Here is a 13,866-nt window from a genome sequence, read left to right as displayed (position 1 = left end):
GTACTAGGACAATAGTCCTATGTTACATTAGTGGTTCAACCCTAATTTTATAAAGGTATGCGAATAATTTTGACAAGACAAGACAAGCGTTTCAGGTTAAAAACTATATAAACTGTCTTTTTTTTTTTTGAAAATGACAGATCATTTCACTAGATGAGACCCTTATTCCTCCGCTGGGATCATGTAGAGCCCTTTGAAGCTGCATTTAAACTGCATTTTGGAAGTTCAAACTCATGGGCATCATTGAATCCCACTATATGGAGAAAAATCCAGAAATGTTTTCCTCAAAACTTCTTTACGACAAAAGAAAGAAAGACATGAACATCTTGGATGACATAGGGGTGAATACATTATCTGTAAATTTTTGTTCTGGAGGTGAACTACTCCTTTAATGACCGAATTTCCATTTTTGGGTGAAGAATCCCCTTAACATAGTATATCGAAACCACCAAAACACTTCGAAATGGACCATATTCATAAAATGAGATTTGCTACATGCACAGTTTGGATATCAGACATGACCAGACCACCACGTCCTTAATCACTTTAAAAAGAAAATGTATGTCAGCTGTTTGTTATAGTAAATTTAGCAAATTTTTGGGTCTTCAGGATTAATACGGATGCATCTGAAATTGTATACAGTCCTAGTAGTTACTACATTTCATTAGGAACTTTTTTTTTTTTTTTTTTTAATGAAAGGTGCCAAATTCTGCGTTCCATTTACCTCGAAAGTCAGATGTCACACCCATGTGGACTGTTCTCCAATAGAGAAGTCAGAAAACCAAGATGGACACATCCATTGTTAGCGATACCAGTCGATTAAAAAAACCAAAAAACATAAAACTGTATTTTGCTCAGATAACATCATAGTATCCGGTCCACAAATAGAGGTTGGATGGATGTGTCCACCATTGAGTTTATTGACACACAGGCAAAAAAGAAATGCTAATAAATAACATGTTGAGGAACCGAGCATCCATGTTTGATTCTAAAGTTGGTGTTGTTGGGATTCCTCCAAGATTCTGAGTCTTATGAGGGCGTTCCGGTTAAAGGTTCCTACGGAGAACTTAAAATTTCCAACCTTAATCCCTTTACCTGGAATTCAAGTTGTCCAACCACTCAAACAAAGCAATATAGAAACACCACTATTTGAGAAATCAACCTATAAATACAGGTTGTCAGTTGTCTTTGTGAAGAAAGAGAAAGTATTCTATGATTTAAATGCTTAACCATCACTTCACAAGTCATATCTTATATTTTAAACAAAGAATGCACTTTAAACTTAGAAAAAGTAACTCGATGATAAAAAACCCCACACTTCGTACAAAAAAAATCCCACTCTATAGATTCAAATCCTACTATCTCAAGCCTCTGAGTCACTTAAAGCCTCTCAGCTCCAGAGGCACATATGATTCGTTACTCTTATGAAACACAGATAAAAAGAAGAGTTAGAGAACTCAACTTCATGTCTGGGTTTCTTAAGGATACGGATATGAAAAGATGTTTTCTTTGGTTTTGACTATTGTGAGATTTAGAAATGTCTGGTAAGGTACGTTTCTGAAAATCAACTTTGATGGGGTGGCACTGGCACAAAATAGAAATAATAAGGTACAAAATCTGTGCTGAGTGCAATTTGCGCACCTTAGTTTTTAAGATTAATATCAATAATTCTCAATAAAATGACTTGACTATGCCACACGTCTTAATAAATGCTCATTCGATGAAGAACTGCTAGGTCTCCATATCCACCATTTTCCCATGCCAACATCAGTCTCTTTATTCGAGGGCATTTAACTGCTGATCAGCCCTGAATGAAAAAATCAGAGCGTTCACTCTGACTTAACGCGACTGTGCCGGGACCCCGTCATAAAGTGTTTTTCACTGAGCCAAGGAAAGAAGAAGACAGACTGTAGGGATCGGTCATCCTTGAAAGGCCAAATAGGAAGTGATGGTTTCCCACAGTGCTAGATCTGTTTCTCTGCAGGAACCCCAGAATGGATTAGTAAAGGCTTTGGCTGTGGTTTGACTGGCTGTAACCATAGATCAATAGAGGGCTTTGGAGCGCAGGACAAATACATAAAGTGCACTTAAGCAGACCATAATTATACCAACAGACACAATGCTGAAAATACTACACGCTGAAGACTGGATTTTGAACTGAGTGCATGAATGCTACATTTTCTGGGTCATATTTCACATAATTATTATTTAAAGTACATTTGAAATTTAAAACTGCTCATGGTGGGGAAAACTGACTAGATCAAACACTATCAACATGCATTTTTAATGTATTACACACTAAGGAACTTTTTTTGCGGTTCTGGCTTTTGGAAAAATGTGACTGTGTACAACAAGTGTCATTTAAAATCAGGATGCAAAATTGACATTCACTGAGCACAGATAAACAAAATATAAATAAATAAGTCAAATTACCAACCAGCACTTTCAGAAATGACATACTTTAGATTTCAATGTAAAAATGATGGGAGATACAAAAACTATCTACTAAAGCTCAACGGCTGTCACATATCGTCTGAGAAAGCCATTAATGCAATGTAAGAATGCAATGTTGCAAACATCAGGAATTAAGCAACCAAAACTAAAATATGAGGAATAAAATCACAGTCTGTTTTTGCGAACTGCTTGGTATACTGAGAATACACCAGAGGAAAACTGTAAAATATGATATATTACATGAACAACCATTTGTCATGGATAATCATATACAATTATAATTAATTTAACTCCAAAAAAAAAAAAAAAAAAAAAAAAGGAATATAAATAATCACATATAATAATAATAACTATTTGTTTTATTCAAAAAAAAAAATAAATAAAAATGAATAAATAAATACATACATCATTATAATATATAAACAATATAATATATGGGATTAATGAATGAATGAATGAACAATCATTTGGATAATAAGTCATATATAAGCATAATTAATTTACCTCAAAATAAAAAAAAAATAATAATATAAATAATCACATATAATAATAATAATAATAATAATAATAATAATAATAATAATAATAATAATAATAATAATTTATTATTATTATTATTATTATTATTATTATTATTATTATTATTATTATTATTATTATTATTATTATTATTATATACAATATCATATATGGAATTAATGGATGAATGAATGAACAATCATTTAGATAATTAATCATTTATATTCATTTATAATCATAATTAATTTTACTCCAAATCAAAATAATTTAAAATTATAATAAAATAATGCAAACTAATATATAATTAGTTATTACAATTATTGGGACTATAATTAATCATATATAATATTAGTTACTTATATTAATTAATTATATTAAAATTATATTAAATATATAATTCATTATTAAAATAAAAGTATAAATATACAAGAGAATAACAACTAAATATCACATGAACAATCATTTGGATAATTAATCATATATACTCATAATTAATTTAATTCAAAATAAAAAAGGGAATATAAATAATCACATATAATGTACACTGATGCTGGCATATAGGACAGCCACCGGCTCATCACCTGCCTACCTCCATTCACTACTACACATCTACACTCCCTCCAGAAGTCTGAGATCCTCTAGTGAAAGACGCCTCATTGTACCACCACAGAGGGGTATTAAATCACTGTCCAGAACATTCTCGTTCAACGTCCCTGCCTGGTGGAATGATCTTCCCACCCCTATCCGGAATGCAGACTCCTTAACAGCTTTCAAGCCACTGCTGAAAACCCATCTTTTTCGACACTATGTGACTCTATAAAAAAAAATAAAAAAAAATAAAAAAATAAAAAAATCCTCCTCTCTTCTTGATCCTCCCTTTCTAGCCTGTTCTACTCTCTTTCTTGATCTTCCCCTTCTAGCCTGCACTCTTCTAACAACGCCTGATATATGGTATTTTTGAGCACTTCCTATGTTGATCTGCCTCGTTCGGATGAATCACTTGTTGTATTCCCAATTTTAAGTCGCTTTGGATAAAAGCGTCGGTTAAATGAGTAAATGTAAATGTAAATATAACAACAATTTGTTTCATAAAAAAAAAAAAATCAATTAATTTTAGATCATGTACAATATAGTATATGGAATGAATGAATGAATGAATGAATGAATGAATGAATGAATGAATGAATGAATGAACAAACAATAATTTGGATAATTAATCATATGAAGAAGGAAGCCTTGTCCGACTGGAACAATAATATGGTGACAGAATAAAAAAAAAAAAAGGAATATAAATAATAATATTTAATAATAACAACAATTTGTTAAAAAAATGTAAAAATAGATAATAATAAATTTAATAATAATAATAATAATAATAATAATAATAATAATGATAATAATATAGATTATACACAATATCCACCTTTTTCTGAAAGCGGAAGCCTTGTCCGACTGGAACAGTGCTTTACATTTCTGGTCTCTGGTGTTTCAAGTCAAAATCTAGTCAAACATATTTTCCGAGTCAATAATATAACGTTAAACCTGCGCGCACTCTTATATTTAGTCATACTGAAAAAAGTTCCAATTCAGTCAATCTTTTTTACACTATTTTAACATTAATTTCTGCAGAGAGCAGAACACAAATGCACCCAAATAGTTAGAATCCATCATAGCACCATTCATCAGTTATTCAGGAAAAATGTGGATATGATTAAAATTCTAATTAAATACTTCAAGTATTGTAATACATTTTATATTAAAAAGCTTACTGGCTGTGTAAATATGAGTGAGTGAATGAATGAATGAATGAATGAATGAATGAATGAATGAGGCCAGCAAATTTTCTCTATTCACCTGTCATTGGAAGGCATAACTAAATGCTTATTTTGGCTCCTGATTACAACTGGTTTTATACAAAAAAAGTAGCTGCCAAATCCTTGTATTATTCCAAATGTGAGTTTTCCAGTGAGAGCGCTGCTAACTGCATACTGTAAAAGCTCCTGTTCTTAAGCCCTTTTTGGACACGACCAGTTTTCCCTGAGGAGGTCAGGTTAATTTGTGTTTCACAGACATACTTTGTGATTTTAATCCTCTGAAATCAAATGTCTGTGTTTTCCCCCTACACAAAAACCACAAAATAGCAAATTACCTACTGTTTTGCGGCTAACTCAAGGGGTCCTCTGAGAAATCTAATCCGGTTCGGATAGGGTTGTCTGTGGAACGACACGCCACTCCTCCTCATTTATTTTGACCTTCATCGAAAACCATAACAAAAGTTAAATTTCTCATTGCGCCGCCTGCTGCACCTTCATTATGGATTTCGACCTTTTTGCCAGCTTTCTGGGGGAAAGTAACAGTTGGCGGTTCAAGTGCTGCTGGCATCCGCTCCGACGTAAAGGGAAAATTAAATCAAGCAGAGTCCTATCGCTGACTCATATTTTTTACAATAAAATAAGCCCGACGAACAATAGGATTTGTAGCGAGTTGTTGCTAATACCGAAGATAAACACATTAGGGCTCAAAAGCTTTACCAGCCTCCTCAGGTCCAGCAGAGAGCCATTGATTTTGCTGAGGTGTGAAATGTTTAAGCAGAATATTGATGTGCTTCGCAACATAATGGAAGAACAGGCCCGACCTTCGCCATCCTTTACTCCGCTTCACTCCCTGCCCCTTTTTACAGCCTCGCCTCCATCCCGCTGTCCGCGATGTGTATCTGCGTTGGCTTCCAGACCAGATCAACTGGAAAATTACATGTCTGGCCGTTTAAGCTCCGCTGGCGAAAGTCTGTTGTTGGGCATCAACTCAAAAGTGGCGAGAGTTCATTTAGAGCGGTCGCCGGGTGCGTTAAGCGTTGAGGAGAGGGAGTAGGAAGAGTAATAGGTAATAGAAGAGCAACACACAGGCTAATACATCGGCACAATTAGCCGCAAGCCGAGGCAGCTGTGGCGTGACGGAGGCCTGAGGGTAATTGCAGACCCCACTCATCACTGCCTCTCGTTAATACCGAACTTTACTCCCCTGGGAGAGAGGGAGAAAGAGAGGGACTTCCTTTTCCTTTCCCTCGCCCCGCTCTCTACTTCCATTCCAATCATGCCTGAGCACCACTCTGCTTCATGGTGAGCCCACTCTCTGTCTTTCTCTCTAAAGATTGGAGTGTGCACCCTAGTCCTACCACATGCTGAAAAATATGACAGTCTGTTTGAAAAGCCCGGGATGGAGTGTTCAATCTTGAGCGGAATACGGCCTCGTCTGCATATTCGGTGAGCGGTGCGGCTCATGATAGATGATAGAGGGAGGAGGAAGGGAAAAAGAGGAAATCTGAAATATTCCACTCTGACTCAGTGGCTCTTATGGAATTATGGCAACAAACGATGGTTAAGTTACATTTTGCAACACCGTGAAACCAATAATACTGACTAACAGTAAACTATTACACTTGATGTTGAAATCAAGCCCCCCAAAATAAATAAATAAATAAATAAATTAAATAGTATCTGGGGAAAAAAAGTTACACTTGATGTGGAAATAAAGCTCTAAAAATTATCTGGGTAAATAAAATAAAATACTATTACACTTGATGTGGAAAACAAGCTAAAAAAGAGTATCTGAGTAAAAACAAATACTATTACACTTGATGTGAAAATAAAGCTAAAAAACCTGCATCTTGATAGATAAAATAAAATAAATAATTAAATTAAATACTATTACACTTGATGTGAAAATCAAGCTAAAAAACACCATATTGATAGATAAAATAAAATAATAAAATAAAACAAAACAAATAATAAAAATAAATAAAATAATAAAATAAAATACTATTACACTTGATGTGGAAATCAAGCCAAAAAAAAAAAAAAAGATTATCTGAATAAAAAAATAAAAATAATAAAATACTATTACACTTGATGTGGAAAACAAGCTAAAAAAGAGTAGCTGAGTAAAAAAAAAAAAAAAAAAAAAAATTACTATTACACTTGATTTGGAAATAAAGCTAAAAAACCTGCATCTTGATTGATAAAATACTATAAAAAATAAATAAACAGAAACATAATAAATAAAATACACTTGATGTGGAAATCAAGTTAAAAAACAGCATTTTGATAGATACAATAAAATAAATAATTAAATTAAATACTATTACACTTGATGTGAAAATCAAGCTAAAAAACACCATCTTGATAGATAAAATAAAATAATAAAATAAAACAAAACAAATAATAAAATTAAATAAAATAATACAATAAAATACTATTACACTTGATGTGGAAATCAAGCCAAAAAAAAAAAAAAAGATTATCTGAATAAAATAAAATTAAATACTATTACACTTGATGTGGAAATCAAGCTTGATAGATCAAATAATATATAATAACAATAATAATAACAATAATAATCACAAAAAACACCAACACAATATCTTAAATGCTTTTAATTTACATATAATCTTAAACATATTTATATATAATCTTACCTTATATAATATTACAATAATACGTTTGGGATCAGTTAATATATATTTCTGAAGGAAGTTTCTTATGCTAGCCAAGGCACCAATGAATGAATGAATGAATGAATGAATGAATGAATGAATGGTTTGAAAAAGTCTTACAATTTAAATTCACTCTAATCTTCAGTATCTTGTGAGTTTTGTGAAATTAAAAACAAATTACTAATTAAATATGTAAATAATTGAGCAAATAAATGACTAATAAATTAAATAATGAAAGTAAATAAATAAATAATGTATTTTAATTTATTTATTTTTTAAAGATTATTGAGATTTTTTTTTTTTTTTTTGGTGGAATTATGAGCTCTTTTTTTAAATGAAAATTTAATTTTGCTGGAAAAGACTCTCAAGCAACACATCCTTTCTAAAAGGATCATCTAATCTCAGATAAGCCCAGAGAGCTTCCACCAGGAGAGTGGAAGTCCAATCAGTGCAATTTGAAGCTTTTAGCGTGCCCTTTGCCATCGTTTGTTTCCTCTCTGTTCATCTGACACCAACACGGGCTCTAAAATGCTAAAGAAAACCTGTAAAACCTTTCAAATCAATCTAATTCAAAGACACGTTTACATTTCACACAACAGGGAATGCATTATGATGCAGCAGGCGAGAGAAAAAAGCCATACTGTGGTCGCTGTGACAGATGCAGCAAAACCAGACTGTTCTGCCAGCCCAGTTCTCTCAGCTAAACGGTGACTCCTTAAACAAATGGCCGTGCCATGTGCATACTGTAATAACGGGACGTGCTGGTACCAAATCCAGATCTGGGTATTTGCATTTCATTTGTCCTGCTCTGTTATAGGTGGATGTCACATCGCCAACCATCTGTCCAGAAAAGAGAATATAGGGCTGCATGAGATATTCTGCAACTGGAGCTGACTAATATATGAATACAGGGTTTCTTAAGACCTTTTTAAGACCAAGTAAAGAAAATAATATAGGAAATAAACCGAATCGAAGACATTATAGTAATACAGCCTTTAAAGGGATAGTTCACCCAAAAAATGAAATTTCTGTCATCATTTACTCACCCTCAATCTGTTCAAAAATTGTATTAATTTACTTTAGCTGGTGAAACTAAAAACATATGTTAAAGAATATTGGTAACCAAACACCTGACGGTAGCATTTGAAAAATCTAAAGAAGTCATTGGCTACCATCAGTCATCAGTTTGGTTACTAACGTTCTTCAAAATTGTTCATCCTTGGAAAAACGTAACTATGAGTAAATTATGACATTTTATTTTATTGATTTCATTAACTTTACATGTAAATGAATTGAATTAGCATTATTAAAAAAAAGTAAATAAAAATAAATATAACAAAATAAAAATAAAATTATAAACAAACAAACAAACAAATAAATAAATATATATATATTTTTTTTTTTCAGAAAAAAAAAAAATAAAATAAAATATTTTAAAGAGTACTGGTAACTACAGTTGATGGTAGCCATATAATTCTATCAAAGTCAATGGCTACCGTCAACTGTTTGGTTACTACTACTACTACTACTACTAATAATAATAATTATTATTATTTATTTATTTTTTTCAAAAACAAACATTTCAAAGACTATTGGTAACCAAACAGTTGATGGTAGCCATTGACCTCCATAGAAAGGAAAAAAAAAATAAAAATAAATAATAATAATAATAATAATAATAATAATAATACATTAAAAAATCTATGGAAGTCAATGGCTACCGTCAACTGTTTGGTTACCAATATTTTTCAAATATTATTTTGTGAGTGTAAGAAAATTATATTTATAATTATATATATATATATATATATATATATATATATATATATATATATATATATACTTTTTCTTTTCTTTTTTTCTTTTCTTTGCAAACTATCCCTTTTCATGATGACAAATGGAAGTAAATGGCTACTGTCAACTGTTTGGTTACCAATATTCTTCAAATATTATTTTGTGAGTGTAAGAATATTTTAATTTTTTTTCTTTTCTTTTCTTTTCTTTTCTTTTCTTTTCTTTTCTTTTCTTTTCTTTTCTTTTCTTTTCTTTTCTTTTCTTTTCTTTTCTTTGTGAACTACCCCTTTACATGATGACAAATGGAAGTCAGTGGCTACCGGCAACTGTTTGGTTACCAACATTTAAAAAAAAAAATCTTTTTTGGAAAATCTTGAGTGTGAGTACATAATGATTTGATTTGATTTGATTTGATTTTATGTGAACTACCTCTTTACATATACATCACTTGTATTAACATTATTAAAATAATATTACAAAAAAAAAATTAGAAGAATATTGGTAACTAAACAGATGACAGTAGCCATTGACTTCTATAGTATGGACAAAAAAAAAAAAAAAAAAAAAAAAACAAATCCATGGAAGTCAATGGCTACCGTCAACTGTTTGATTGCTAATATTTTTTTGGAAAAACTTGAGTGCGAGTAAATGATAGATTTTTATTATTATTATTATTTTATTTTATTTTATTTTTTTATGTAAACTATCCCTTCAAAAGTACATGATATGTATTAGCATTATTGAAATAATTGAAAGAAAAAAAAATCTTGTTTTATGAAGAGTTAATCGAAATGACATGGGTTTAATGATTAAAACAAGGACAGATATCTACAAGTACTCAAATATTGCTAGATGGTAATATATTTGACTTAAAAAAAAACAAACCAAAGCAAAACTACAATGTAAGTTATTATTGTTTTTGCAGTTCATGCAGCATTTAATGCCATGACTTTCTGAATATAAGCCATTCTGCTCTGATTTAAGACATTTCAGACCCTAATTTGTAGAAGGGCTAATGAAGACATTACAAAACCAGCAGAAGCCCTGTAATAATAGGTCAGTATAAGCAACTGTGGCATTTGCATATCCCATCAAACCCAATATGGCTATAAAGAAACAATATAATGAAATAACAACTCAGGTGGCGATCATGTTGAAGGGCATTAAAGGCACAGAAACATATGTTTGCTAACAGCACATACGGATTAAATTAAGACCGGTTATGAAATAACCACCTGCACCTGACATGACTCAAATGATTTCAGGCTACAGAAGCTATAGGCGATCGAGCACAAGAACTCATCTACAGGCCCACCGTGGCCCCCTACCTGCGGATGAGAATAAGACATTATGAGCTTTGCAACTTGACATTCAAAACTCCTCCAAATTTTAGACTTAGTATTACAGTAGGCAAATATGCAATGTCTGGAAATGATCCTCGTAGGTTTGATCTTGCTTTTAAAGCACAATTGCAATAAACATCGACTAGACATTAACAGTGTTTGTTAATGAATATACTGTAAGAAAGCAATGATGACACATGTCACCTGGCATCATTTGTGCATTTGAATGAAACCCAAAGGATTAAAGACAAATAACATATGTTTTTGAGAATACAGCATATATTTCATCCAGATGTTGAATATTAAGAGGTCTAGTGCACTTAAAACCAGTAGTCATCTTTCAAATTACAAGCAGAAAACCCCTGGATGTGCTATCGCAGTATAAATGTGGGTAGAACATCTTGTCGTGCAGAAAAAAAAAAAAAAAAAACTATCAGGGTGTGCTGCCACCATGGGTAAAATATCTTGTCAAGCAGGACTAACCCACAACCCTAACCCTAACATTATAAGAAGACTTATATAGCATACAGTTTGTCTAAACCCAATGAAAACACCATTTTGCACACTCCAAACCCTTCAAGTAATTGCATATGCAAATAAAGAGGAGAAAGTGAGCTATCAAATTCATGATGGGGAGAATCGTGGCTCTGGTGCATTGCTGACCATTACTCAGCATCCATGCAGAGAAACACCTCGAGATCATTGCATCTGAAATAGTCATCAGAACCCAATTTGAACCTAGAAGATGCGCAAATCAAGAAGAGAGAAATACTTTGCGCTCCGCTGTCAATTAATCCCAGCAAGCTTGTTCTAAAGAGTCTAAAGAGAAAAGGTTACCTTTCCACAGCGATGCTCCTTGTCCTCCGGTGAAAAGTGAAAGCCGGTGGTCGTTTGATGAGAACGGGGTGGGATAGCGCTAATTAAAGCCGGGGGGAAAGATCAGACAGGTTCGGCAGGGTTGCACAGTTAATGTTCTTCACAATGTGCAGGAAAAAACAAGGTTTCATTTTCTTGGCGTAACGCAATTTGCCTCTACTTTTGCTTTGGCGCACAAATAGTTCCCATTCTTGTGCTCGACCCTTCTTTCCCAGGTGCAGCGGCGAATCAGATAGCTAGTTTCCTTGGCTTTTCAGTTTCACCTTGCAATAAAGAATACATATCCGTACGCTGCTGAAATACAGGACAATCCAATCCGTCAGAGGTGTAGATCCTCGAGAAGGAAGCCTCTCGCAATATCATCCTGATAGATGGGTGAGTTAGAAGACAAATACGCACGAAGCGTCTGCTCGTCTTGGAGCACGCTGAAGAGTGGGCGTTATAGGGGTAGATCTTCACTGCTCACTGCCAATAAGCATGCATGCCTCCGCCTGAAGCGCTGCTCCTCTACATGCACACAAACAGGCGTTCTGTCAGCGCGGATGGCACAAACTTGTGACTTTGAGGATGGTGAGAGGTAAAAAGGATACATCATTACTGAGTACGAGGGGAAAGCTCAAGTCAGCCGAAACTAATATGAAATGAGCGCTCGGCGCACGTGAGCGGGTTCTTATAATCGGACGGACGCAAAAATAGACGATAATCTGACCGGCGCAGCGATAGAAATGCGCTGCGCCCTTTGGTTTCTTTGCCCTGTGTCAATGGCTGGTTTCAGCACCACGGACAGCGCACATCGTTTGAACGCGGACAGTTTGAAAACTAATGGATTTTGTACTGGTATGAACGCGATTTGTATGACTGTTTGTAACAATAAAGAATTTACCGAGCGTCTCCGGTATGGAAACTAAATAATTAACAGTTTACGATATAGGAATATAACAAACGAATACAACAATTAGATTATTTATTTATTTGGAGTATACTGCGATTTAGACGCAGTAAGTAAAAAAAAAAAAAAAAAAAAAAAACCCTACTACTACTACTACTACTACTAATAAAGAGAAGATTAGCAAAAAGTTCTTAGTTAGCTGAGAAGATTGTTATTTAGTACTATATATATATATATATATATATATATACAGTTGCAATCAAAATTATTCATCCCCCCCACAGACTGCAGTTCTTTACAAATGATTTTTGCTCTTTCTGAAGATCCAGGACTAAATTGCATCTACAACAGTTTTATGGCATATTAAAAGTGATAATGTCAATATATAATGTAATGTTTTTGAGTTATATGATTTTTTAATAACACAGCTATGTCAGAATTATTCAACCCCTGTTCAACATTGCTGTTTTAAGACAGTTATTTGTATGGTCAGAAACAAAATTGTCTTAAAACAGAATTAAGCCTTTACAAACTTATTAAAAATGTAATTAGCTTGGGGTGTTACACATAGTAACACCTGGGGCAGCCGTGGCCTAATGGTTAGATAGTCGGACTTGTAACTCAAAGGTTGCGGGTTCGAGTCTCAGGTCCGGCAGGGATTGTCGGTGGGGAAGGTGAATAACCAGCACTCTCTCCACCCTCAATACCACGACTGAGGTGAGTCCCTTGAGCAAGGCACCGTACCCCCAACTGCTCCCCGGGCGCCGCAGCAATGGCTGCCCACTGCTCCGTGTGTGTGTTCGCTACTGTGTGTGTGCGCACTTGGATGGGTTAAATGCAGAGCACAAATTCCTAGTATGGGTCACCATACTTGGCCTCACTTCACCTCCTCCTCCTTTTTTTACTATACTCTTAGCCCATGCATATGCTAAAGTGGTAAAGTGCTAAATATGGTAAAGTCAACAGAGCTCACGCAAAATCAATAGAGAAGAAATAGTTTGCTATATTAGAAAGTCTAAAACTACATGAAGATTTCTAAGACATTACAAGTTCCTAGAGACACAGCTGGCAGCCGTATTCCTTGGATTAAAGTGTGTTGAACCAGAAAACATTTGAGGCTGTTGAACAAAAAAGCACAATATCATAAAATGTTTGATCAGATCAACTGAGAAAAACTTGCAATGTACAGCCAAAGACTTGCAAGATGACCAGACAAAAGGAGGAAAAACATTTCAATGCCATGTAAAAGAAAAACACTAGACAAGTATGGGCTTCATGTTGAGGAATCTTGCTGAATAACACTCTTGACCAGGGACAACAAAAAGGCTGACTTGAACATGCTAAAATTCATTTAGTTAGACCTGTGGATTTCTGGAAGAATGTTTTATGGATTGATGTGACCAAACTGGAAGTTTTGGACGTATGGATCAGAGGTACGTCTGGTGCAAAAAAGACAAAGCTTATAAGCAGAAGAACACCATCTCCATCATCAAACATGGAGG

General features: G+C 33.7%; 1 protein-coding gene across 1 annotated transcript in view; it reads right to left on the bottom strand.

Moving 5' to 3' along the window:
- The window catches only part of LOC141284826 (leucine-rich repeat and fibronectin type III domain-containing protein 1-like protein), a 75,795-nt gene extending 63,850 nt beyond the window's left edge, over nucleotides 1-11,945 (bottom strand). Inside the window, exon 1 of the mRNA XM_073817846.1 lies at nucleotides 11,437-11,945. The gene's annotated coding sequence lies outside the window, so the exon portion shown is untranslated. The remainder of the gene's footprint in view (nucleotides 1-11,436) is intronic.
- Nucleotides 11,946-13,866: the final 1,921 nt, after the last annotated feature.

Source organism: Garra rufa, chromosome 14 (assembly GCF_049309525.1).
Source record: "Garra rufa chromosome 14, GarRuf1.0, whole genome shotgun sequence".
In the NCBI taxonomy this organism is placed as follows: Eukaryota; Metazoa; Chordata; class Actinopteri; order Cypriniformes; family Cyprinidae; genus Garra; species Garra rufa.
This window is presented reverse-complemented; position numbering and strand designations above follow the sequence as displayed.